The sequence below is a fragment of the Rhinolophus sinicus genome, chromosome 12 (assembly GCF_057876585.1).
Source record: "Rhinolophus sinicus isolate RSI-liver-muscle chromosome 12, RSI-T2T, whole genome shotgun sequence".
Taxonomy (NCBI): Eukaryota; Metazoa; Chordata; class Mammalia; order Chiroptera; family Rhinolophidae; genus Rhinolophus; species Rhinolophus sinicus.
The window spans coordinates 23,448,595-23,473,350 of NC_142512.1; the positions used below are offsets into that span (position 1 = coordinate 23,448,595).

Genomic DNA, 24,756 nt, shown 5'->3' on the forward strand with positions numbered 1-24,756 from the left:
GCGGTCCCTGTCAAGCTAAACGTACAGTCATCCCACACGGCAGGTGCCGGACAATCCTTCCTGACCCTTCCCCACCCTCATCCACCTCAGAGAGGTACCTGTACCTCCTGTGCTTTCACGCCTGTACCTTGGCCCTTCCCTGCTTCTCTGCTGGGTGAGTGAGTGCTCTAATTTCCAGACCAGCTCCAAGCGCAGTGCCACATGCTCTCCAAGACGGAGTTAAGGGGCCTCTATGATCCCACGCACCTTAAGTACAGTGTTTTCTGGATGATAAACATTTATTTTCTATGTATATTGCCTTTTCTAGACTGTGAGCTCTTAAAGTCGAGGGTTTAAATCCTCCTGTGTGGCCACCCCCAATGTGTAGAAGGGTGTTTCGTACGTCTGAACTGCCCAGTAAATGTTAGCTGATAATGAATAAATAAATTCCATGACTAGGGAATCTGATATCTTTTCAATAAATACATTGAGCTCTGTGTTGTAAATAAATGTTTATGACTTCAATGTTTTATTATGGAGCCAATGTTTTCGGACAGAGCCAGTCTTGAAAAGCGACAGCTGACGAGAGGGCCTTATAGAAGGGCAGCAAGTATATATTTTAGCTAGATATTTATGGTAAATGTACACATTGGAGGAAGAAGGTGGGGAAAAAAGGAGAATCAGAAATCACAACCACAAATGGGCGTAGAGGGTGGAGGGAAAAGGAAATAAAAACTGAAGAGTTTTCCCTCACTGTGTTATGACTGTCCTGGTATCGTAGAAACTTCAGTTGATTTCCAACTAGGTGAGCTTATGGAAAAATAATATTCTATGAGCAATTTGTTTTCTCAGTGGTGAAGACAGTACAAGCATATTTCACTTCTATTGTTCACTGGGGATGGTAGGGCTCTAGGCAATACTGATCCAGCAGCTAAGCAGTGACTAATCTCTGAAGTGTTCTGAGTTGTGCTGGGCCCAAACCCTCACGGGCTCCCTACACTTTAACTCCTGTGTGGGGCTCTCAGACATGCAGGACAAATCCTGTATTAGTATCTGCTACATAGAAGACACGACCTGAGATTCTTGGGTGGCTCTTCCCTATCTAACCTGTTTCTGATGATGGTGAATACCCAAGGTTAGTGAAAGGAAGTTTCCCAGACTGAGACTGAAAATGTCACCTCCCACTGGGTGAGCAATGGAGGACACGCCCAGTAGCGTGAATTCCCTGGCTCAGTAATGTTTTCCCTCTCCCAAAGCATTAATCTCGGAGTGATGAGAAATGATCTGTAAACTCTTACATCTTCCTAAATCGGAATTTCCAGTGACTTTGTAGAGTGAGGGAGTAAACCCAACCGTGTCATCCCACTATGATGGCTTTTCAACAGTTGCTGATTTTCAGTACCTATAATCCGAATATATTAGAGAGCCAGAAAATAAGATCCATGAATAATGGCGAGATAAAAGGTCAGAAGATTCTTCATGAAGGTATGACAAGGTGAGTCACTAAATGGTGAAAGCTGTTCTCACAACCCCTGAGAACTAGAAGACGCCATAGTACCGGGAATTTTGGTTTAGAAATGCACTCAAATTTCCTGGGCAGATGTTTAAGGTCATTAAATAAATCACCAGGGCAGCTATGGAATATATTCCTCTGGAGGTCTCTAAAAACAGAACCGTTATGGAGCAGTCAGAGATGAGCTGTGTATTAAAGCTGACCATTGCCTTGAACTGGCTAGAATCTTTAAGCTCTTCCCAACCCCACGGTCTCATGATGCTCCACAGAATCGCCAGTGAGAGATGAGCTGAACCCAGAACCAGCAGTGCCTCAAGAAATTATCTGACCTGCTCCCCGACAACAATAAGACCTCTATTTTAAGGTATCACTAAGGATGAAAAGCAGTAATACCTGGAGTCTTCCATCATTTAATCAGCCTCTGACAGTCAAAAACGTGTCCTTATATTTAGTCAAACTTGCTTGGTTGTGAGATGGGAAATGCGGTACCTTCCTCATATCAACCTCACATACCGTAAGCGAAGGTTATCATACTTTTTAAGGCTCTTCTAACAGTCTTCCTGCTTTCAAAGCTACTTTCAAAGCTACTGTTGTTCAAGTTCAAGAAAATAGAAAAGACTGGGTGAAATCCTAGTTTGATATGATTCCTCTGTGCTTAGATGGATTGTATAATGCCAAGTTTTGGGGTCTGAGGTACTACAGTAAATATTGAGGAGTTAGGGACGGCACCTGGATCGGATTTTAACACACTCACACCCTAATGGTGTCTATTAATGTTGTAACTAATCTTGCACGAATATGAGCCACCCCTCGCACACACCCCGTGCACAGGACTATTGTTGGGGAGGAGATAAGGGAAAGAAGTAAGGAGGGGGGTTAATCCCAGGCTATAGAAAGGGCTGGCTCCAGCAGGAAGGGGTCTGGTAGGAAGAAGGTGGGACAAAAGGAGAATCAGAAACCACAACAAATGCGCTTAGAGGATGGCAGGGGGGTTGGGGGGGGGGAAGTAAATAAAAACACAGCAGAAGAGAATATCCCCTGACTGAAAATAAATCAAAACATCACTTGGAAGAGGCCTAAACAGGGTCTGTCTCCCGTTCACACTAGAGTAAGTGAGAAGTGTCCACGGCTTGCTGGGCAGTTCAGCTAGGAGGGAGATGGGGGAGAGAGGAGAGTGGGCTGTGAAGGCAGGTAGGTGGGTAAAGAACATTTTGTTTATAGGTGAGGGGCCAGTGAATTGACCACAAACTTCTAGCTTAAATATATAACTGCAACCCTCTCTAAGGCCCTCTCCTCAGCTGTCACTTTTTAAGTGTCTATTCTTGTTGCTGCCATTCTTCTCCTCTGGACTGCTACCTGTGTCAAGCCCTTTTCCTGTCCTGGAACCCTCAATTTCATTAAGTTTGCCAAATGGCCTAGAAAAACTGTAAATTTTGGTAGAGGCTAGGATGGTTCTCAAGGTGGTAGAGGACAGGGGACAGAGTTTAAAGTTCGAATTAAATTCAATGAAATTAGAAATGTTGAAACTTCTACAGGTCAAGAAAGGAACTGACAATTAACCTCTTCTTTTGTCACATGGTAGCATACCCACCCCCACCCTTCTAGCACATTTTAAAATGGAAAATTCTTGGTATTATTTTGAATAAACGAGACTTTTAACACCCCCCTCCTCATCACTATTCAATTAATTTTGGGAAATCAAAAAGCATTTCCATTTCACATGCAGAAAATCTGATTTTGTTGAAGCAATTAAAAACATTACCCTTTTATTTAACAGAGTAACCCACGCAGAGGACCGAAAAAAGGTAAAAGCAACAGTCCCTTGACCCACAGCTCCCTTCTTTCATGCTTGTTTTAAATTGCTTCTATTTTCAGTTCTTTTGATGGTTAACTCCAATCACTAAACAATATGCTTCTACTGCTTTCTCCATGTACCGATTTTAGTTATTACGCACTGACTTCCTTTTATGACAGATCGGCATTTATATCACTCAACCTCCTCTCTCCTCATCTATAACTTAATATAGTTATACCACTTTTGATGATCTTTATTACATTATATAATATATGTGCCCTCGTTTTGTCCCACCAAAAAGAAACCACATGTCTGTATTGCCCACTGTACAAGATGAGGGTATCAGCATCCCTCACCTTGGGTATCTTCCTTTTACTATTTCTGCTTCCCTTCCACCTCCTGTTGGCTGTACTTTTACATCACCCAGGTTGCGACTACTTCTTTTGTAACATCTCCAACAATGAACTCTTGGTTTTACCTTCAAAAGGTGCTCCTATCCCAAGATTTCCATTCTTAGTCAACACGACCCCACCTACCAGGTCCTCCAGCCAGACTAAACCTCTCCTTCCCTTTTACTTCACATACGTCCTGTCAGTGGAAATAAAGCAGTGTTTTTACTGTAACCATGTAATTATTATTCACTACTTAAGTAATGTCCCAAATATGTTCTCTCGTGAATTTGTTTTTCCTCCTTGGAATTTACAATTACCTTTTCTCTTTCATGGTCTAGGTTTTAAAGGATAGAATAAAGCCTCTTGAGTTTCCCAGGTACCATTCATTGAGGCCCTCTATCTTCTTGCTCTGATCTGAACTGATCGTTCAGCAAATCTACACCACAGCTGCCAGTCAGACAAACGTTATTTCCCTTTTGATTGGGATCTACTATCTCTTGGTTCCCATGTCTTCCGCTTTCTTGTTTTGCTACCTCAATTTGCTGGAATATATCCTCAGAAAATTTCCTGTGAAAGGGTGTAAAAAGTCTCTGCTTGTCTGACCATGTTTCTTCCCTTGTTCGTTTTTTTTTCTTCTTTTCAACTTCACACTTTATTGATACTTTGGCTGGGTGAAGAATTATAGGTTGGCAATACTTTCCTCTCAGTGCTTTAGAGACAATTTTCCATTGTCTTTTAGCATCCAGTATAAGGAAAAAGAATTCACACACATGTACACTTTCAGGGATAATCTCTGTCCCAACTAAGACTTACCATTAATGATATTTATAGTAGAAAAGGAAACACAATTGTAGCAGGACTGGCAAAGACGACTCAGGTTGATGCGTACAAGAGGAAATTTTGTAAAAACTAACTTAAATGAACTGAATTAGGTTGAATTCTAGTATGTTGAATGAAGAAATTCAATTTTTTTCCTTCCAAATGTAGACAGTATTTCTACAAATGCTTCTCTTAATCAGGCTAAATACTTTTCTGCAAGTCTTTTTCCTAATAATTTTCTTAGCAAACCTCTTATTTACAGCACTCTTTAGTTCACCTTCAAGGTTCTCAGCACAATTGTAATTACTCTTCGTTATCTACTTGTAAACTCAGCGTGATAAGGACCAGTGTCTTGTTTACAGCTCTGTGCCTGGCATCTAACTTACCTACAGAAGGCCTGGCACTTTTGAGTTCAGGCTCACTATGCAGGCTGAGGAAATGAAAGCACAGGCATACAAGGTAAGGTCCAGGTGAAGCCCTCTGAAAGGCAGGAAGCATATCCCTGTTAAACTTTTCAGGCTCTTAGTCCTAACAGACAGTGGCTTTCAGAGATCATGAAGTGTGGAGGCAGAAAACTTGAGTTAGAATCTGATTCTGCTTTGCCACTTATTAGCTATGTGATTTGGGGTAAATGATTTGTATGTTCTGAATCCCAGTTTCTTTACCTGTAAACTGGGGATAAGACTGTCTACCTTGTAGTAGAGTGGCTTTGAAGATTAAAGCAGATAATTTATGTAAATAAATTGACATAATAAATAGTAGAATCTTAAGAAATAGTTATTAATAAAAGCAACAAAAGGTGGATACACAGAAATCAAACCTAAAGCACTCACTTTCATGAAAAAAGTCCAGAATGTATACACTGTTTTACATAATACTAAGCAGGATGAGAATATTCTTTAGTAAAACTGAAATAATTAACAAGTTTCTAAATCTGAGGCTCCTTTTGGCCCAGGCCAAGTGTCATACTGCCTGCAGTTCTGCCAACCACCATCTTTGACTGACCTTGTCTATATAGCTCAATCCATTAAAAAATTGTTATGCAGGAGCCTCACGCTAAAAGTCTTACATCCAATGTTTTTTGTATTCCTTTCACTTACTGATGAAAATTTTGAATTAATAAAATAGAAATTAATAAGGTTTCACGATAAGTTTTACATTGATAACAAATTTTGTTTGGTTAACATAAAATATCCATAATATACAAGGAAAGGGACTTTTTGGGTGACTTACGGTTATCTGTCTTATTATTTTATAGTCCTATTAGATACACTTGAGTTCTATGTCTGCTCAGGGGCTCCCTCTTTCCATCTTATGCCATAGCCTTCACTCACCATCCCCTCTGGGGTGGGCTTCTCCTAACTCGGTTTTCCCTCCATTATCTTTTAAGGATTACTGTTTATTTCCTTTGGCATTTGCCTGATGACTGCCTTTCAGAGAAATGAGAACTAGGCTGAGGGTCAGAAATACATTCATCATGTACGCTCTAGAATTGCAAGGATGATTCACTGCTCAGCTACCTCTGGTGGAAATCCATCCACAGTGTTCAGCATACCCACCACAAGGGAAAAGAAAATGGGACTTTTTAAAAGGTACATTCCTATTACGTTTATCATCAAGGGAGCATATTTTTGTTTTGGTTTGCGGTCAATCAATACCCTCATCTGCGACATGTGACAGCAGCAGAGGTGCAGGAACAAGGTGACAGGACCCTCAAAGCCACAAAAAGCCTTCCAGTTGATCCCTTTTATCTTCCAAAGGGAACCCACTAATAGAATCTGGGGGGAAAAAAGCAATAAATTTAGCTCATTGCTACGTAGATTTGGGGTGGGTCAGGGAGAAGGGAGAAGGAAGAAGCAGCATGTCAAAATATCTCCTTTCCCAACTGTGCAAGACCAAGAACACGGCAGAACTGACAAGCTTGCTACTCTGCCCTATTTGCTATTTAGGTTCCAAGAACTATAACCGATGGCAAGATTTTTAAACCATAAGGTTTCGTATTTAAAGGAACCTGGGTCTCCTGACCTTCTCTCCAGAATGGAAGCAACCAAGGATGGCACCTTTAGGAATCTTCAGTCCAGCAATCTGCCAAGGCTTTCTGAGGACAGCTGTGACTTTCTAACTCTAATCTTTTATAAAAGGAAGGAGATAAAGTGTTCTAAACAGTACAAAACTCTAAAGAAAATTCTGTAACACAGATCAGTAACACCTCCCACACTCAGAATATCAATACAACCTTAGTTGGACTCAATGAGTAGGTAGTTGATGTGCCTATGAAACATGCTTCTGTGAGCTGATATTCCTATTTTCTCAATCTGATAAACACCAGCTTTGATTTATTACTGCCTCTCTTTTAAAAAGGGTAAGTTATTTAGAACAGAGATAATGTGTGGTATCTAACAATTAATCAAGGTTTGTCAGGAGATGTTTACTCTTATACCTTTTCTTTTTGCCAAAGGTGTACTGCCAGGTCTGAGTTCTGCTCTTCTGAACTGATGGCTATCATTTAACTAACAATAATACTGAGTTTATTTGCCAAGGATTCATAGTCTAGTCACAAAACAGTCAACATGACTTAGCTTCCTCTAGTGACAGTAGAAAATAGAGCCTAAATAAGAATCCAAACAGATGGGAATTTTAAGATTTAGAAACAAGTTTCAAAGAAACCCTAGAATTAGGTAATAGAAAGCCTGGGTTTATAAAACATAAGAAATGGCTGGCAGAAATTGTATATAAGTAAGTAGCAAAATATGGCGTTGAAACCTCATATACGAGTATATAAAACAAGTTACTTGGCAAAAATATTTCCCTTTGTTAGTGGACCTAAATTCTTTTTTTTTTTTTTTTTTAACCCTAGGAGAAGTCCAATAAACTACCACCAAATACGAGTAACAGAGGCTCCCATGGGTAGTGAGTCTGAAGGGAAATGGGATATCAGAATCCCCATGTGTCTAAGGTTTGAAAACTACCCCGGTGTTCTCAGGTTCACCCACTCCTTCCCAATAACAGAACTGCTGCTTTCATCAGTTAGAATATAACTTCCGAACACTGCTTATTCGGGAATCAGCATCAGCTTGCTGAGTTTAGAACACATTTACAACTGGACAGTCAGGTTCTCACCTACAGCACAGACACCTAAAGCTGGTTTTCTTGAATTTGTACAATATAAAAAATTAAACTTGGGGGTGGCTGGTTGGCTCAGTTGATTAGAGCGCGGTGCACTTAACAACAAGGTTGCCGGTTTGATCCCCGCATGGGCCACTGTAAGCTGTGCCCTCCACAACTAGATTGAAACAACTACTTGACTTGGAGCTGATGGGTTCTGGAAAAACACATTTAAAATAAATAAAAGCTTAACAACAACAAAAAAGGAATGCGAGAAATTAAAAAAAAATTAAACGTGTGAGTTTAAAGCTATGGAATTTAGAAGAGAAAGAGATAAGCTAACTTTTAAAGATCAGAATATACTTCCATTCCATCTTTCTCCTCCTCTTCTTCCTCCTTTTTCTTGGCCATTTGGCTTTCACTCCTAACACGCTACTAATGGCACTTTCAAAGGCCACCAACTCACATGGACTTTTCCAGGTCTTCGTCTCCTTTTATGCTGAGGCATTGGACCGTGCTGTCCTCTTCTTTCCAAAAGATTATCTCCCCCAAGTCTCTGTCTCCTGTTTTGATCTCCCATCCATTAAACACAGAAATTGCCTAGGGTTCTAATCTGGTCTCTTTTTTCACTATTGATGTTTTCCTTGGTGACTTCCTCCTGCTTTGGCATAAATGCAAACTCACTTCATTGCCTTCAAGTTCCCTGATTATCTGGTCACACCTACACACCTTTCTAGTATTTCTTGCCATTCTCTTCACCCATCCTCTGACGTTGCCACACTAGACTGCTTGTCACTGTTCTCAGAACGTATTTTCAAATATTTCCTTTATGGCTTTGGTCATGCTGTTTTATTCTCCCCCAAATGCACTGCCCAGGTCACCTGAATATCCCTCCCTAGAGGGATCCTGTTCCCAAGCTTGTTCACAGCTTGATTGAGGCATCACTGACATGATAAACTCCACATATGCAAAGTATACAATTTGAAAAGTTTTGAGATGGGTATGTGCCTGTGAAAGCATCACCACACTCAAAATACTCATCACCCCCAAGAGTTTCCTTGTGCTCCTTTGTAACCCCTTCTTCTTGCCCCTCCCCACCTACCCTCCTTTCCCAGACAACCACTGATATGCCTCCTATTACTACAGATTAATCTGTATTTTCTACATTTTTATATACATGGAATCATAGAGTATGTACATTTTTCAGGTGGGCCTCTTTCACCAAGCATTCATACTGAAATAAAATTTGAAATTCAGCCATGTGGTAGTGTGTACCAATAGTCATTATTTTTATTGCTGAGTAGGAGTTCACTGGATGGATGAACCACGGTATGATTACCCATTCACCTGTTAATGGACATTAGGGACATAAACATTTGGGTTTGTTATGTGTTCTTTTCATGAATTGACCTGTATTACTTTCTTACAGTTATTTTTAAACAGATAATTATCTTTTAAAAAGACTGAAATAAAAAGGAAAGAATCTTACATACATACCCACACTATTTCTAATGCTAGTCATTCACTTGTGGAGAGCCATATTTCCATCTGGTATATTTTTATTCTGACCGAAGGACTTCCTTTAACATTTCTTGTACTGTGAGTCAACTGATAATGAATTGTTTCAGCTTCTGTACGTCTGAAAAGTCTTCACCTTAGTTTTTGAAAGCTATTATTGCTTGGTATAGAATTGGAGGTTGACAGTTTTTTCCTTTAGTACTTTAAAGATGTTGTTCCATTGTTTTCTCACTTTTATTGTTACTGATGAGAAATCTGTTACACCCTTATCTTTATTCTTTTGTATATAATGTATCTTTTTCCTCTGGCTGCATTTAAGGTTTTATTTTTATCATTGGTTTTGAGCAATTTGATTGTGATATGTCTTGGTGTCATTTTATTTGTGATTTTTTTGTGTCTAAGTTCTAGGATCTGTGGGTTTATGAAGTTTTCATCAAATTTGGGAAAATTTCAGCCCTTGTTTCTTCAGTCTCCCCCCACCCCCCATCTTTCCCTTTCATTTGGGAACTTCATTTATACATACATTAGACAGTTTGAAGTTGTCTCACACTTCACTGATGATCTGTTTCTTTTCCCAACAATTTCTCTTTTCTCTCTGTGCTCATTTGAGATAGTTTCTATTGCTATGTCTTCAAGTTCACTATTTTTTTTACTTCTACAATGTCTAATATGCTGTTAATCCCATCCAGTGTATTTTCATGCCAGATGTGTTTTTCGCATCTAGAAGTTTGATTTGGGTCTTCTGGAATATCTTCCCTATCTTTAACTGTTTGTTATGTACTACGATAATAATAAGTCTTTTTATGTCATTGTTGGTTATTTCTAACATCTCTGGTAGTTGTGGGTTGGCTTTGATTGATTTTTCTTTTCATAATGGATTATATTTTCCGGCTTCTCTGCAGGCCTGCTGATTTTTTGATTGAATGGTAGACACTGTAAATTTTACCTACTTGAGGGCTGGATAACTTTGTATTACTATAAATATTCTTGAGCTATTTATGGATTGCAGCTAAGTTACTTGGAAGTAATTTGATCCTTTTGGGTCTTGCTTTTATATTTGTTAGAGGAAATCAGAGCAGTGCTCAGTCTAGGGCCAGTTATTCCCCACTATGAAGCAAGACCTTCTGTGTACTATATTTAATGCCCTGTGAACGATGAGGTTTTCCAGTTTGGCTGTGGGAACAGGCACCTCTCCTCAATCTCTGTGAAGGCAGGCACTGTTATCTCTAATCTTGAGTTTTTGTGTGTGTGTGTGTCCTCAGGTAGTTTTCTTATATCATGTGCTGGTCAGTATTCAGCTGAACACTTAACAGGGACCCCTGGAGATCTCCAGAGTTCTCTGTGCAGCTCTCTCCTCTGGTACTATGCCCTGGAAATTTTATTAGCCTTGGTCTCCCAAGCCCTAGCTCCACTACGGCTTTCCCTCCCTGTGCCTTGGCCTGGATATTGTCTCAAGGGAGTACACTGGGGCAACTATAGGTCACCTCATTTGTTTGCTCTCCCATGGATCACTGTCCTTCACTGTCGGGTAGCCAATGTCTTCAAAACTATTGTTTCATACACTTTGTCTGTTTTTCAGTTGTATAAGGTAGGAGGGTAAATCTCATCCTTGTTACTCCATCTTGGCTAGAAGTGGATGTCTGCCACTTTTTAAACTTAGAGATCTCCTTTTAAGTCTCGTACAGACACCACTTCTCTTTGATGAAGTTTCCCCCAGAACATTTCCCCCATTTCTCACTCCCATCTAAAGCTATGCGCTGACCTTTGTGTTTTAAGCCACTCTCTTTGTACTTCTACAAGCTCATTATTAGTTACGCATTCATCTCCCTTGAGAGACCACAAGCTTCGTAATGGCAGAGTTTGGTCTCTGTATGCCTACGCCTAAAACGATGTCTGATATGTGACTGAGCTTCAAATATTCTTTCCCCTTATTTCTATGGTGCTAGTTAACCAACACTGATTTTTATGTTATTTTTACCACCTTAACCATTTGTAAGTGTACAGTTCAGTAACAGTAGTGTTAAGATTATTCAGTCACACTGTTGTAAAACAGATCTTCAGAACATTTTCATCATGCAAGTAGAAAAGTATATTTTAAAAAAATGAATGAACAAATTTGGTGAAGACTGTTAATCTTATAGATACACCATGGAAGAAAGGTTGACCTGCACAAGGGCTTACAGCTGGTGGTCGAGTTAGGACTAGAAGCTACACTGTTTCCTGTCAAATCCTCTTTTCTACTAGGTCTGTTAATTCAACGCATATGCTGAACAGAGAAGGCCAAGAATCACCATGCATCAAACAAGCCTCAGATGTGGAAAGCCAGCAGTTACTAATTCTAAGTGGCATGATTTAGGTAGGCTGGGCTTGGGGTTTTTCATTTGTCTTGGTTAGCAAGCAATATAATATCCTTTAACAAATTGTTCCTTGATATTTTTTTCTGACTGGGAGTTCTCTGAGTCACCTAATACTATAAGGCTGCTTTCCTATTCCATTTTCTCCTTATCTTCTCAAGTCATATTCTTTTCATTTTCTATAGCATCTCTAGGCCTGGTATTTCTCCCTACGACCAGGACATAATTCTCTGCTTCATTTAGTAATGATTCTATCTTACCAAGGATGGATGCATGGATCAAACTGACTTTTTTCCACTGTGAAATTTTATGTGAATTTACTGGTCACTAGTTGCTTTGTTTCTAGAAGAAAAGATATTCTAAAATAATCTTTTAACTTTTAAATTGTTTTTCTGGTTATTACATTAATAATGACAATTATGGAAAATTTGACATTCTATAATTTTTTTTGGACAAGTTAAAAAGAAGACCAAAAATAAAATATTAAATGCAAAAACCAGTTTTAAAAAACCCCATAAATGTCATGTTGATTATTTCTTTTGGTCTCAAATGTGAAGAAAAGGAGGCTTGGAACAGTTTTTCTATGTGTCAAAGAGTAGAAGCTAAAGGAAGTAATTGCTATTAAGAAAGGCTGGAAGGTGGGCTTTGAATTCAATAAAACAAACCTTTCCCCATTATATAGAGAAGCCTGGGATCTGCAGAGGGTCTGGCCAGGAACATTTGCCATGTGGAAATAACTACAAGAAAGTTAAGAATTTGTTTGCTGAGGCTATTTTAATGTTCTAAGCTCTGGGAAATACTATGCCCTTTGCCCTCTCAAAATTCAGGGAAGAAAATCGTTCCGATTTAATCTGAAAGAATGATCTCCTACTCTCTTCTCTAGAGGTAAGTTTCTTATCTGCACCCTAGCGCTTCCTGTAACAGAGAATCACACGTTAGTACTTGAGTCTTGGAGACAGAAGTGCCCTTAGAGGCTTCTGCCCCCATGTGTGCAAATGACATTTTGAATCCAAAGGCAGAACTTTTCATTTATTTCATTTTTTGGCTTATAGTCCGTTTTCTAGTCTGTTGATATTTTGAATCCTGATTTTTGTTATCTGAAATACAAGTCTTCACCCAACTCATTGTTCAAACGAAATCATTTAAAGGTTAGTTCTAATCAAGTTTTTTCTCACTGAGCTTATGTTGACTTTGTTGCCCCCCCCCCCCAAAAAAAAAAGTACTTATAAATTAGTTTATTTTAGAATCTTGCTGAACATTTATGTTAGGTTCAATGAGAATTGTAATTTTTGGATCTTTGTTTGCATTTGCAACACTAGGAAAACCATTACCAGCCTTCAGTGTTTTGGCACTTTTTCCATGCTCCATGGCTGCTCAAAGATCACTGCCAGTGGACGGGGGTTTGCAGCAAATGTCATCCCGTCTCAGGCCTGGAGGTTTGAACTAATAATAAAGCACTCAGTTGTCTTCTTTTTCCTAACTGGATTTTACATTCCCTACGGTTTGTTTTTGGTTTCTTTCCCTAAAACTTATTTCTTGATGGGTCAAATGAAAACACCTTCTATGTGTTCCCTGAACAATGATGTCTGTTTCATCCTTGTTACACCAGGCAGTGCACCTCCCGCATTTTTGTTATTATTCTCCCCAAGCCTCAGCTCATTTCTAACTTCAGTCTTCCTGACGATGTTTTTACAGGCAACTGCCATTTTTTTAAACATTGTTTTTGGTTACCACCCTCCTTCTATCTTTTTTCCTGGTTTTAAGAAAATGTGAGTGATTGCTCTAAGTTCAGCCACACTGGTTTCTTTAATTTCCTCCCTGGTTTGTTATATAAAACTACAGATTTCATGTGTAAGGGGAATGTTCCTTTTCTTGAGCATATCTTATTTTAAAGGGCTTAGTCATAGATGAACACTTCACGTTTTCTGTTTTTTTGAAAACCTGCTTGCTAAAGTCTAGAGTTTGACTACCCTTTGGCTTGCCTCATTGTCCTTCCAAAATCCAAATGAAAATCATTTTCTTCCAACAGACTGAACAATCTGTTATTTTCATTTCAATTGTGTATTAGATTTTTTTTTATTTCACCCCTGAGGGAAAAATTAAAATAATGCTAGGAAGAAAAATTTAAAACATAGAGACAAGGCTGTAGCTCTACAAGGAGAAAAAAAGGAATTACTATTTTCCATCTGTGGTTGGGAATCTGTGTATGTGGAGGGCCAACTTAAGTTATCCTCAGATATTCGACTGCATGGGTGGTTGGTGTTCTAACCCCCCCTGTTGTTCAAGGGTCAACTGTACACCTGTTTGACAATGTAAACATGAATATAGCAATTAAAATTTCTAAGTCACCTGTGTCTTCAATTTTGATGCTCAGAGACAAGAAAAAAACTACAAGCCACAACTGGCAGGATCTGAAGCATTTGTTTTAAAAGCTCAGTTACAAAATGAGCAGTTAAATTGAATAAAATACAAACTTACAATATCAATTCATAAAGGAATATCTCTAATACCTACAGAGGAGTTGAACACCTCAATATTTACAAAATTGAGACACTTCACTGTGCTAATGAGCCTCCAGTAACACTTTCGAGGCAGGTTGAATAGGTATCTTAGGAGAAATGCTAAATGTTGGCAATGAAGTATCGACTATAAGTTTTACTAAGAACCAACAACATTCTCCACGTGATTCATTAGTAGGTACCAGTGTATCAAAACTGTTGATTTTTGTAGGACTTCAGTGCATTAGGGTAGGGCTCTCTTGGATGCAAGGACAGAAACCCAGTTCCTACTAGCTTAATCTAGGGGAACTTGCTATGAACTAGGACAGTTCACTGATGAAAAGTAATTGGCTAAATTTACCAGTTTTGCACATTTAACAAAATTGGTTTTTGTTGATCCAGTTTTTATTGGATGGATTCGCAGGGCTGACAAGGTTCTTGGGCCTTGCAACTCTCCCTTACCCTTAAGCTTGTCCCTTCTGCTCCCCTCACACTCCCCTCTCTGCGGGATTGGTAGCTCAGATGCAGGGGCCACATACTGTCCTCCCTTCACTTCCGTCCTCTGCTGGTCCAGCAACTGCAAGCTGCAACAGCCAAGCCAGAAACAAAGGAACTATTCCTTAAACTGTTATCAAAATTGATCAACTGACTTTGTGGCAATTCTCAAAAGCTATTAATTGTCACTTCATCTAACTGAATTGTTGTAAACTTTATAAAGAGTCAAGAAACAAATTTTTAGTAAATTGGTAAGTTTCATAAATTAGATGAATTAATTATTTGGCAAATTTGATGGACAAATACTAAATATTAAAGGAAAATAACTGAAGGAGGATTTAAAATTTTAGTATAACCTAAATTTTTCATAGGACATGCTAAAATCTGTGGATTTTGACCATTGCTTTGTAGGTTAGGACCTAGTTTGAAAAAGTGGGTAGTGCCAATTTCTAGGAAAAGCTTGGGTCTGGATGACCTGAAATTCAGGCGGACTGTCTGTGATAGTCCAACCATAACATCTGGCACTGCTATTTGGGAATAGTTGGATGGACTTTGGAGTCCCTTAAGAGCACAATGCTTGTATAAAAGACATGGAAGTATCTAACAAAAGGACACCCTTCACATTTTAGGAATTGTTATTGTGAATAACTACAGCCATATGCTGCGTAACGACTTTTGATCGACAACTGACTGCATATACTATGGTGTTATTCCACATAACACAGGTGTGTAGGAGGCTGGACCATCTAGGTGCGTAAGTGCACTCTATGATGCTCACACAATGATGAAATCGCTTAACGACACATTTCTCAGAATGTATCTCTGTCGCTAAGCAGCACATGACTATATATTTTGGGTGTTCAAAATAAACAGCAGGGAAGTTACAAAAGAATTTTGTTATAGTTCTTACCCCTTGGAGAACTTTTGAATTCTGGTTTTATTAGAGTTGCACTTGCCTGTCTAACCCCTACCTTGCTAGCTCTTTCTCTACTCAATTCATTCTTTTTGGCATGTAGGGGACATGGATGGATTATATATTACCTAGTGTCCTCAAGTTCCCATTTCCCTTAAGTGGACGATTATTTTTCATTCCTGAGCACCTCCAGGCTGTAAGATATCTGTCATTAGGCTTTGTCTCATCGGGCAGTTGTATATTTTTATACGCAATTTCTCCCCATAACCTATATGATCAAGTTCAAATTCATTGGCATGGGACTTTATAAGCTCCTACGTATATAAGCTATTTCTCTCCACCAAGCTTTTGCATATTCTGTTTTCCTTCTCTGGGGAAAATATCATCCCATTCCCAACTGATAACATCCCAGACCCTTGAAGAGCCAGCTGGATGGTCACCTGTTCTATCAGGGCTTTTCTGACTCTGAGAAGCAAAGGGGGCCAGTGCTTTCACGGCCTAGGCCTCTGCCCACGGCCCCATCGCAGCACGTATCAGGCAGTACAGTGCACATGCCACCTTCCCCATGAGATTAGGAGCTGCTGGAGGGAGAGGACCAAATGCTGCATCTTTGTATCCCTCCCACCACCCATAGCTGGACCTGCAGTGGGTGCTCAGAGAATGCAGACTGAATGATGGTGTGAAAATATAAGTGTTTGTTTCCAATAAAATATGTGGTTAAGTATGTTAGGCTTATATAAAATCCTGACTCCCGAACAGCTGATGTTACCATAGGCAGAAAGAATAGGGCCGCAGGGAGAGAGGGGGAGGAAGGGAAGGAGGAAGTGCAGCAAAACAAAGGAGGGCGGAGGTGAGCTCATCCTTAAGATAAAGTATCCCAACCTGACCAACCAGAACTAGCTTTCCGTGGCCTAGAGCAGATCCAGGACGCCATCTTGTCCCTCAAGGTGAACTTTAGCTAATTATAATCTTATTAGCATTGCAGTTCGGGGAAAATCTCCACCCCCTGTGCTGCCACGACAGGTCTGACAAGCGTCAAATAAGGACACAAATCCCTCCTCCTGATGGGAAGGAGTGGTCAGCAAGGACCTGCCTAGGGACACCTCTAACGCCACCCCTAAAGCTTAATTATTTCACACCCTCATTTTAGAAGTCATAAGTTCCTAAGCCTCTTTGTTTTTTTGGGGCAGTTGCTCTTCTCGCAGGCCTGCCCACTCTCCCTTTTTGAGAGCGTATAGTCCTTCTCTAATAAATTTGGTGCGTCCTTGAATTCTTTTCCTGTGACATACCAAGCACCCGTTTTCTGGCAACAATAAGACTTGACATAAACCCACTAAGAACACTAAAAAAAAAAAAATCCCATTAAATTAAAGAATTATTTCTGACAATTTAGAAAAAAAAAATCCGACACATAGCACCAACCAGTGTATTGTTCACTAATCATTTGGTAAATTTACGAATACCTCACAGGAAGATCTCTAGTTTAACATATATTGCAATGTTTAGTGCTATGGGCCTTTACCAAAACACAATTACTCTAAAAGTACACTATCTCCCCACAGAGATGCTGAAAAGGTGATCAGTTTTCCAGGACTTTTGGATTTTCTCTTTCAACATGAAAGGCAACGACAGATATATCATAAAGCAAATAAGTATCTTTGATCTGCACAAAAACCCCAGAAAATCTCCATCATAAGGATGACTGCATGTCCTCTCAGGAGCTTTACCCAAGGGCAGCTGCTTCTCAAGGCAGACGGGCCCAGTGCAGAGCTAGAGAAACGGAAAGCCCGTAGATGGCTCACAGGCTAGCTACAGCAGATGTTACCCACACTGCTGTTTGACTGGGGTCCTGGCTGGTGCACTGAAAAGCTTTTAGGATCTCTCTCTGTGTTCATTTGTGTGTGCATATATATATATGTACATATATATGTGTATATATATATATGCGCGCGCACGCACACCGGGGGTGCCAAAAAAATGTATACAAGTGGACACTTTGGTCAGGTTGCTCAAACAGTAGTTCACCGTCATCAGAAGTGTTTGGACGCTGATGGTAACCACTTTGAACACCTCTTGTAATTGCAGAAGTCAAGCGTGACTTGTATTCATCTTTTGTTATTGGTATACATTGAGCATTACAATTAATATAGTTTTTTCCTTTTAAAAATGTACATACATTGTTTTGGCACCATATATATATATTTTTTATTCTGTGGATGCCTGTTGTTTGCAGGTGGGGTTTCCTATCTGGAAATGTGCAGGCAGGTCCTAACTGCAAACTTCTTAGGGTCATTGAAAGCCATTGCTTAGAACGGGTGATGGCTCTTTCTGGGACAAGGAGAGGTGGTAAACAGAATACTGGTCTAGTGCGGTTTGTCAATTCTCATCTCATTTCCACCTCTCCTTGACCCCTTTTCTTTGAACCTCAGCCAACATCTTACCCCATCTCTCTTCACTGGGGCAGGAGGGAATGCTTATTTTGTACTGTATTTGGTAATAACAATTGTATAAACATGAAGCTTTAAGGGTTTGGTTTTTTTTAAATGCTGCTTTTGTTACAATGGCTTCAGCAAAATGGCTGTTTTGTTGTGAAAACACCCATGCTCATCTGGTCATTTTCTGTGTCAGCTCATGAAACTGGTGGGGATCACTTGGGTAGTAAGGGAATAGATTCCTGGAGAATTACAAGACCTGGGAAGGGACCCAGCAATGGGAACAAGCACCTCTGGGTAATTCCAATACTGACGCAGCCACATGTTAGGGAGCCCTTATCCAGAAAGACTGTCACTGCTTTTTTCATGGCTATATGCTGTTTCATTGAACGGAAATACCGTAATATATTTAACCTGTATATTTTGATGGACTTTCATACGGTTTCTATGTTTTCATAATTAGTAACGACGCTCTCCCATTCGTCTTTTTCTGCGCGGCATCACTTTCTGCTTCTTTTGGGAAATGCTGGCCTCACACACACTTCATCTCCAAACACTCCCACCCAGCTCTGCCTTGCCCTCTTCCAAAAAATGCTCTTCCCCTGGTCTTATCGGAGACTTCCATAGACTGAGAAGATTCGCTTCTCTGGCCAGAGTGACTGCCATCGGCGTAGGCATCTTAGCCACACGGTGACAATTACTGGGTTAGTGGGGACACTTCCTGGGGATTTTTGGACAGTAGCCCAGAAAACACGGCCTTTAACTCCTCACTGGGGGCAAAGCTAGAAAAGGAGATTCTGGGAGTTCTTAGCAGACATTGCCAGCGGCGTGGGAGAAGCCACCGTAGGGGAGTGAAGGTGGCAAGCACAGAGAGGTAGAGACGAAAGGGGGAGAGTGTGACAGACTTGACTCCCTGACCACAGCTGTTCCAATAGCAGGACTTTCCGACGCTTGTCTGTCTGTTAAACACAAATGAGAGTTTACTTGGGCATATAATTCTTGGGCCCTAACCCTTTCCCCTAAAAAGATGAAAGATGTTGGTCCACTGGATTCTGGCATTTACTACTGTAGAACAGAGATGGAGGCAATCCTAATTTTTGTCCCTTTGTAAGGGAATCTTACCCCTCCTGTCTCTATTCTGTATGCTTAAATACTTAACACATATATTTTGTCAATATTTGAAATTAAAAAAAGTCATTACAGTAAAAACGAAAAGTAGGTACTTTAGATCTTCAAAATGATTTCACCATAAGATTTTCTTCTAGTATGTTTTAAACTACCGTAATTTTTGGATACAAGATACCTTTTCTGTAAGATGTATCCTTATTTTGTGTATTGCTAAGAAAGATGTTGTCCGTTATCATTGTAAGAATCCATCAATTTTAAGTCACATCCCAATTTCAGATGTTAGAATTTGAAAAACTGTACTTCTTAGAATCAACGAAATAGTCTTACTTTTGCTCAGTTTGTTTCTTTTTCAAGTACATCTGTTATTTGAATGCACACTTTTTGTTCTCTGTCCCATATGTCTATCAACTTCTTTGTCATTGTCCCCTTCCTCTGCATGCCAAGACACATTCCGAAACTTTTCTTTCATAGCAGTTCTATTGTCTGCAATACCAACTGTGCCATTTCCACATTCTAATGTTGACTTATGTTCTCTAATAGCTCTTCTTACGTCATTCAAATAACTGAACATTTTTGTTTCTTAGCCAGCCCCTTCTTCATCTCAGTCTGTCGTGTGAGCTTTGCTCTGTTTATGTAGAATCTGTGCTTTCTTGAATTTTATTCAGGATAGCTTCTCTAATGTGAATTTTCTGTTATAATCCTTTTAGAAATCGGCTTTTCTTTTTAAGTCTATAGTCTGCATCTTTCTCACTGCTTCTGTGTTTCTTCATAGGCCTCATAACTAAGGAGACATCTATTCAGTCCTGTTCTCCCACAAAAGGTACATATAGATTCTTCTGGGTCCCTTCTTACAGCTCACCTGTTTGAAGTTAGAATCCATTTCTCAGCTTTTAAGCTGGAGCGCTGGCTCATGTGCACAGCCTCTAGTTGTGGCTTTGAAGTCTTTTACTTACTATGAAGCTGCTGATCTGAGCAGAAGTCCCTAGATCTCGCTTTCTTGTCAGCTTACTGACAAGGGGAGTCTGAAATTATTTCTAGTCCTTCAGTTGTTAAAAAAAAAGTAAGTGAAAAGCTGCCACTCCCAGCATACAACGTACTCATTGCTCTTCCAGCCCATAGCTCTTTGGGTGGCTGATTTAATATCTTATAATACTTCTGTCCCTAGATGTATTACATTGCTTAGAGCTGTAAGCCTGGAATCAGTACAAGAAAAGAGGTATTCATACAGGGAAGGAAATTGTAAGCGTTCTTCCTTGCTTTCAGACAGAAGGAGGACTAAGTTGCCATCTTCTGGTGGGTTAGATGCACATAACCAGCGGGGAAGGGCTAGAAGTATCCTTTGGCCAGTGGACCCCATCGGCCCACCTCAGTTTTCAACGCTGATCTGCTGGGAGGCTTCTGAGTGCCCGGCACTGATCTGAGCAGGGAAACTGCAGTGAACAGTCCCTGCTAACATGGGGTTTATATTCTAGTTGGAATATATAGGATAAAGAAATAAACCAGTAAAGATCCAACGTGAGATGGAGATGAGAGCCATGGGGGGAAAAATCAAGTAGGGGAGGGGGGCAGGGAGTGCTGGGGTGGGTGACCAGGGAAGGCCTGACGAAGTGACATGTAAGCACAGGTGAAGGACGTCCCTCTTGTGGGCCGCTGGTTGAGTAACATTTCCAGTTTCCAGCACTATGGAAAGTTGGCATCTCTTTCTGTGTTTTCACGTATCCCTCTATTGGAAGGCAGAGGAGGGTGAACTGCTGTCACCAAGACTCAGATGGCTTCCATGATTATAATTATAAACGGCCTAAATACTCCATTAAGGAGATGGACCCATAATTTAATTAACCACACTTTCTATAGTTGGCTACCTACATTATTTTCAACTATCTTTCTTTATTTGTCTTTTATGTTTTTAGCTGGAATGTAAACTACTATGATTAGTAGCCAGCCATTCAAAGAAAGCAGTTTGGGAGTACAGATCAAGGGCCATCAAAACATGTATTCAGGGTCAGGGACAGAGGAGCAGGAGACCCATATGGCAGTAGCAGGCAGGCGGAGAGCAGTGGTAATGCTGGGCAGGGAGGGCCAGGAGCAGAGGCTTTTGGGAGGTGGCCTCAGTCCTCTGCTTCCTTCATCTCGGTCAGGAGGCCCCATCTTCCCTGACCCCTGTATTCCCCAGGCTGCAACCAATGACCTGCTTATCGGTCTACGTCTAGCCATGCTTTTAAGTGCGAGTTAAAAAGAACATAAGCAAAATACAGCAGAGAAACAGGTCAAGTGTTGAGTTAAATTCAGGAACAGTGCTCCTTTAATTAAGCAGATATTAAAGAGACTGCATATGGAAAACAAGAAGCAGATGGCACTGACTCCTGGCTTTCATCCACAGAAAGAGAACAGGAAAAATAAGAAGTTTCTATGCCCAAGATGGAGGTTATACTGAGGTTTCCAGCATCCAGACAGGCAAATGCCTGGACAGCTGCTTAGGGCAGATGGGTCCTTTGATAGCTTAATATCGCAGCGTTTCTGGTGACTTTGTAGTTACAGCAGCCAACGTGAGACCATCTGTTTACTAGTGGGTGGAAAAGCTCACCACCAGCAGGTAGTCACTACTGAGAATGAGATACAACCCAAAAGTCAAGTCAGCCATTTTCATAACCTCTGCAAAGCAACCTGGCCTGGTAAACCACTGGCACAACCATCACAGGAAAGGGAACCTCACTTTAGGTTCACGTCATGTACACTGTGGGACCTTACAGAACCGTGGTATTCCAAAAGATTTTACTCGGGTTTATTTCAAGGTGTTCAAATGCCAGGAGATGGAGCATTCACTTAGGAAGCGCTTTCGTTCTTTTCGACCTTTCTGAACAGGAAAGGAAAATAACCCTGAGTTCTGAACCATCTATAATATGTGGAAACACTAGTTGCCGTTTGTTTATTATTAAAATGAAAAAAAAAAAAATCAAATACGTAACACATATTTGTTGCAAAAGGTTTATAAGGAAAAATAAATAATTCTCCCTCCTATGTCTTTCTCCTAGTACCCCATCTCCACTCTCCCTGTCGGGAGATAAACACTGTTATCTTCCTGCATATCTTTCAGAAATAGTAAATAATATACAAAATCATATATATACATGTGTGTGTGTGTATGCATACTTATAAACACACACACACACACACACACACACACACACACACACACATTTTTCCAGCTTTTTTATTGGCTGTATTTAAAAAGGAACAAAGGCATATTAAAAGCTCTGAGAAGTACTGCAGTAAAGAAACCTGTTTAATGTCATTAGCATATTCTAAACCCATTGCACTTTGGGTCCCCCTCCCTTCCTCCTTTGGTGTAGTTTTTGATCTGTGGAATATATTCAGGACTCGCTGATGTGGCTGTACCAGGTATTTCTGCGTGGCGTCTGTTCTGACTGGTCTGTGCTTGAGCTGTTCTTTTTTTCAATGTAAAGTTTATTTACATATTTTTAATCTGCCCTTCCTTATTTTCTTTGTTCCTTATTTTCATATTGCCTGTGCTCAGTTCTCTTGCTCTTTTCTTTCTGGTTTATTATTTGCTTTGAGTAGGAGCAGCCGTTTGCTGAATTCAGTTCAGTCCCTGAAGAGGTGAGGTTATCGGATAGGGTTGTCCTACAGCTTCAATTCAGGTTGTGACCTTACCTCATCCGCTCTCCACACGGCAGCATCCTCTGCCTGAGGCCATTTCTTCCCTCAGCTGAGTACAGCCTTCCTCTTCACCCTCCACACACTGAGGTCAGCAGGACTTAGAAGTTTCCTTAGGCCACCGGCTCCCTGGGTGGTAACCCTGTAACCATTTCTGCTCAACTGATTTTGACCAGCAGCTGCAGGTGTGCCTCTTATTCATTCCTACTCCTCCCTTACTGAAGATTTAGTCATTTTGTTTGTATATTTATTTATTGGGAATAAGTATTAAGTTTTATCATATAGTATTTTTCTTCTATTAAGAACTATCAAATATGAATAGATTAATAGACCTTCCTAATGAACAGCCATCCTTGAATTCTTTGGGTATAGCCTCACTGGTCACGATGAATTATTCTTTTAAGACAGTCTAGATCCAATTTTTGGGCATTTTATTTAGGATTAAAAAACAATCTCTGCACTAAAGTGGGATTGGACTATACTTTTCTTGTGCCATCCTTACTTGTTTTGGATATTGTGTTGTGTTGGCCTAATAAAATGAGATATACTCTTTTTCAAAATTTTTATTTCTCCCTCTTCTCTCTGAAACTTGGCTGGGATTTGGTAATAAACTTTATGTCCTAATCCTTTTTCTTTATAAACTTTTTTAAGACAATGATTCCGGTTCAAATCTAGTCTATCAATAGTATGTTTTGTTACTTTGAGCACTTTCCTACCAACTTCTAAGTAGAGAACTTCTCTGAACCTGAATGTATATTAAGGAAATTATCTGTAAGATAAGAATTGGTCTGGACTTAAATCCCTATCATCTTTGGATCGCCATGGTTAACCCAGAGATAAATGGCTATGTGCCACATCATTTTGCTTGTAAAACACAATCTGTTTCTCGAAATCACACCAATGATATGATACTTGACAATAAAGGAAAACAGCTAGAAAAAAAAATCAAATTAACCTTTCCTCAAGAAGTCAATAACAAGCTGATGACTATAACTCTACCTTAAAATTCCACGCACGCCTGAATTTTCTGAGGGCAGGCAGGAAGGATTTTATCTCTTATTTATACTTGACCTCTTAATCCACAGGACAGGAACTTCAAGAAGAAACTATAAAAGAAATCTAGCAACCTGACAGCCTTCTTCTCTTTCTTCCATTTATAAATTTTAAAGACATTTAACATTCTTACACATATTCAAGACAGGAGGGAATGCAACTAGAAACATATCTCAGAATGCATACGAGTGTGGGGAAGGAAAGTAACCAATAGATTTGAGGACCAGATTCACATTTTCCACCTCTTGTAGAGGCATTTAAAGGGGTTGGTACCTGTTAAACAAGACTCTGATTGAGAAAAAAATAACCTTCAGTTTCCCAGGCAAAACTATTCCTTAGTACAGACACCCAAATTAAAATCCCTTTAATTGTCCACACTTTGCCATAACTAAATATTAGGCGGAAAATAAACCTGCTCATTGGAGTTACAGACTTGACGGTAGAGAGGCCTTCTCCATGTCTTCCCTTTCCATTGTAAACTCTTCGATTTCTCTCAGCTTTATAATTATTTGGCAGATGAAAGGGACTTTCAAAGGCCCATATGTTTATTATTATTTTTGGGTAATTCCTTAGTTAGATTCTTATTTTTTTCCCAACAGGTGAACATTAAACATCATTTTATTTATAGCATTTAAAAGCATTTAACTATATAAGACATTTAAAGATCTATTTTGATCTAGAAAACAAGGTTTAATAACATAAAATAAATGGTCTGTGCAGCCTGCTTCTAAAATTTGCTCTATACATTTATCCGCAAAAATGAGCACAGTATAATCAGACATGTGGACATCCGATTATAAATATGCCTTTGTTTAGAGAGAGAAAAGCCATGTCTACACTTAAAAAACAACAACACTACTAATAAGGAATACTCGATTACTTCTGGCAACTTAGGAAATGTCTTTTAGGAAGACAGGGAACTGGACACTGAGCTCATTTCTCAGTCCCTGCGTTTTGAGGGGTGCTTTTCTCCCGGCGTCAGGTTGGTGGGGACGCAGAGACAGTATGTCATAAGGGGAAGAATATCTGACTTTGGAGTCACAGAAACACCCTATCCCAAATACTCCATGACCTCCGATGGGAAGAG

At 39.9% G+C, this 24,756-nt stretch overlaps 1 protein-coding gene across 1 annotated transcript in view; it reads right to left on the reverse strand.

Annotated features, from left to right (window-relative positions):
* The window catches only part of MYO1D (myosin ID), a 285,824-nt gene that overhangs the window by 61,971 nt on the left and 199,097 nt on the right, over positions 1-24,756 (reverse strand). The window lies entirely within an intron of this gene.